The sequence below is a fragment of the Nanorana parkeri genome, unplaced genomic scaffold (genome assembly GCF_000935625.1).
Source record: "Nanorana parkeri isolate BGI_ZX_2015 unplaced genomic scaffold, ASM93562v1 scaffold320, whole genome shotgun sequence".
In the NCBI taxonomy this organism is placed as follows: domain Eukaryota; kingdom Metazoa; phylum Chordata; class Amphibia; order Anura; family Dicroglossidae; genus Nanorana; species Nanorana parkeri.
The window spans coordinates 987,558-991,435 of record NW_017306588.1 but is presented as its reverse complement, the minus strand read 5'-3'; the positions used below and the strand labels follow the sequence as shown (position 1 = coordinate 991,435).

At 44.6% G+C, this 3,878-nt stretch overlaps 1 long non-coding RNA gene across 1 annotated transcript; it reads right to left on the bottom strand.

The window, feature by feature from the left end:
- Positions 1-1,995: 1,995 nt before the first annotated feature.
- LOC108788341 lies at positions 1,996-2,866 on the bottom strand. The gene is made up of 2 exons (XR_001941328.1): positions 2,836-2,866; positions 1,996-2,805 (listed from the first exon to the last, which is right to left on the bottom strand). It is a non-coding gene; the product is annotated as an uncharacterized LOC108788341 (long non-coding RNA).
- Between the last annotated feature and the right edge of the window lie 1,012 nt (positions 2,867-3,878).

Sequence of the window (3,878 nt, the reverse complement as noted above, 5' to 3'; positions counted from 1 at the left end):
TTGTTGGACTTCCTTCCCCCCCCCCCCTCTCCTTAGAACATAAGGTTGACAACGGAGTAGGGTGTGCTTTTTAAAAAAATTTTTTGACTAGGCATACATATTTCCACTTTTGCAGTCAAAATTGAGCACCCCCCCATGTGTGTGTGTAAAGTGTCTCTATTCACACAGCATACCTGAAAAATATTTTTTTTAGAAAATATTTCCTGCCTCTATTTAGCAGGCCTTTGCAAGCTTCTCAATGTCCAAGTGACAGGAAACTATCTGTCCCCATAGAAAGACCAGAGACATACTAAGCTCCCCCTATCTTAAAAGGAGAACTATAGGGTTAAGTCTTTTCCCCATAGTCCTCCTTAGGGCAACGGGAGGACACAAACTAGCGTCCTCCCATCACCCTAGGTTCAGTATATAGGGAGCTGTAGCTCTCTATATACTGAGGCGCCGCAGCTGAAGCGGATCCCGACAATTATGTCTGGATCCGCCCAGCTGCGTGACTGACAACTGGCTCTGCCTATCTAGAGGCAGAGCCAGCTGTACCTCTTCTCGATCTTTAACCCTTTGTTAGGACAGACAAGTCCAGTGGCACATTGCAAACTTTGTAGAAACATTTATTGTAGCACACGGGTACACATCATCCCACTTTGGTTCTTCTTCAGTCTGACATGTTTTAACCACTCATTAATTTAGTCAGAAACATTTTCTGTGGGTAACTGCCGATATTGGAGCAAGATGGAGTTGGCCGGTGTGCACCCACTGTCCTATTTGGTGCTGCTGTGAAGGAGCGGTGATATTGGGCTATGGAAGTTGGTCAAATATAAATTTGTGCTATCCCAATTTGGCTGCTAAAGTGGAATTAAACTCTCAGCAAGCAGTAGATATAAGCAAAAGTTACCAAAAAGGTAATTAATGGCTTACCTGTGTCTCTGCCGCTCGCTCCCATCTGAAGATGTGAAGTTTCTCGAGTGGCCGAGCAGGATGATGGGGCAGACTCATGCGCAGTAGAGATCTTCAGCGGGGAGGAGAGACACAGAGGAGCCGAATGCACGCAGCCGAGAGCATGCACGGGGATAGACACCGTGGGACAAGAAGAGGCTGGAGTCTGGGCTGGATCAGAGACCGGCACCAGCGCTGGAGAGATTACTGAATACAAGTGGAAGGAAGAAGATGATCGGATCAAGAGGCATCATTTAAAGGCAGGGGTCTCAAAGTACCGGCCGCGTGCCTGACTTGCGGGAGCAGCTACACGGTCTGCATCTCTGTCGGATGCAGACCGCAGAGCTGCTCCTGTCAGCTCCGGCTGGGGCTCCGTCAGTTCTGAGCTCGGGCCGAATGATGGATGATTAGTAAGGTCTGAGGGGATTGGAAGGGGGGGGTGTATTATTATGTGTGTGTTGTGGAGATTGGAATGGGGGGTCCCCTATATTTCAGGTGCGATTAGGGATTCCTGCATCACAAACTGCACAGGAATCCCTAAACTGGCGTTTACATGCAGCAACTGTCACCCATTCAAGTTAATGATCAGGTGACAGCCGCTGCATATACATGCCTGCATACCGCATGTAATCGTATCCAGGGATATCGATCGATTCCTAACGGCATGTAATCCTTTCACATATGATTACAAGCGGTGTGCAGGCGTTTACATGCAGCAGCTGTCACCCGATCATTAATTTGAATCGGTGACAGTTGCCGCTTGTAACACGTGCATACATTAAAACTGGTACCATATGTAGTAGCGCCCCCCATGGGACTAAAAACTGTTGTCCAGTGGCCCCCGACTAAATTGAGTTTGAGACCCCTGATTTAAGGTAAGTCCTTAAACCAGCATGGGGCGGGGGGGGGGAAGAGAGAATGTGTGACTTTAATGTCACTTTAAAGGTGGAATAAAGACAGAGATCCATCTAGTTCAACCTGCGCGTGTGTATATACTTCTCTGCATCCAGATACGATTGTATCCGCATTGCCCTTTTGTGCGGTTGGCAAATAAAAAGCGTCACATTTAAACATAAATTGAATTTATTCTAAAGCAAACTCAGGATTTTTTTTTCTTCTTATTTCCTTTTTTAGCAAATTCTATCACATACATGTTAATGCAACGAAAGAAAAAAGAAAAATATCTGTACAATTGCCATGATACACGGGAAAGTGAAACAATCAAGATATAAATACAGAGATGTAACATGACAATAACAAAAAAAATCCATGCACATTAACCCAAGTATCCATCAATTCTTGTTTATGTATGCATTGCTAACCTTTCCCCATCATGGCGTAATGGGGACCCCCCCCAATGATCCAGTATCATACCTGTTTGCGCTTGCAGGGTCCATAAATAATAGAAGTCATTGGCGATGCTACTAAGCTTATTAGAGGAGTGATATATAGAACTAGATACACGTGTTTGATTAGGCCGTTAGTAGGCAACAGAAGAAGCTCGCATCTTTAAAATGAGTGAATGTGATTTTTTTTTTCCTTGACAGTTCTGCTGTTCTTGGGAGCTACAGGATCGTTCTTTGGCAGGTTGGGCTTTGAAGCGATATAGGCTTGGAAAATACCTTAATTTACGTATGAAGTATTGGACTGGCATTCAGTCAGCTGGCAGCCCTTATCAAGCTACTTCATTCGTGCGATGACCTGTTTTAGCTGACTGCTGCTTTGTGTATAGGAGGAGAAAAAAAAAAAAAGGAGACCAAAAGAAAAATAAAACCCCTGTATAGAAATTTCATAATCTCAAACCATCGGCCACTTTTGACAAGCACTAGACTTAGACCCTAACAGTCAGCCATGTAACAAGCACTTGGTTCCGAACTACAGATGGTCTGTACAAAAAAATCCCACAGCGTCCCTCTCCCAATAATCTCCTATACAGGGATCTTGCGGTTCTGTTACGGTAGTGACGCCGCACAGCAGAGGCCGTCGTCCACGTTCCTTCGGAGTGTAACACTTCTTCGTGGAAAGGTTAAGCATCACAAGTTCCCCCTGCGAGCCCAGAAATCCTCATACGGACAGAGCTGAGCCCTTTCAGCCATTCATAGCAAAGCAGTCTATTTACATTGACGTTAAATAAGACATAAATAATTTGAACGGTGAAGAGACTGTTCGGGGAAACTGCAGCATGTGAACGGTTGTGGAGGTGCGGGTGAGACGGGATGGAGGTTGGAGCACGCAGCTTTGTAGATGCCGTGTAACAGATGTGGGATCGTGTCTCCGCTTCTGTAGATTACACATAAGGAGCACAATAATGCCGGATCACATTCAACCTAGTCGTGGTCGGTCGACTCTGTCTCGGTCACTCGAAATAAAATAAGAAATTTTCGATAGGACGGCTGACATATTTTCTCATTCTCGATTTTTGGGAAGAAAAAAGAAAAACCCCCCAAAATGCAAGTCTGTAATAAATGTGACAGTATGCATGTGCAAAAGCATACAATTCTGAACACCTAAAATGTCACTTTTTTTTCTGAACAAGTTTCTTGGCGGCACTTTGCCCACGCATGGCTCCATCTGGAAGCGCACCACCCTCGGGGGTACACGCGGGCAAAATCCCGGAAAACTACGCTTAAATATTTCACTTTGAACCTTCACACTGGGGGGGAAAAAAAAGGAATCGCCTAATAATCCATTTAGACTTTCCAACCATTTAGAGCTCTAAAGGTTCATGTTAAAAATTCATCGCCAACGTACGGCGTCCACTTATCAATGCAGACAAGCCAGTCAACACCAATGAGACGAGTTTAAAAAAAAAATAGAACACAGCATTTCTTTAAAAATACATGACATCCCCATCATATGGACACAGAAGGATTACCAAAATAAAACGTGTACATGTTACAATGACGTGTTAAGTCCCGGCCGTTCTGTGCATAGAATTTGATGCATCT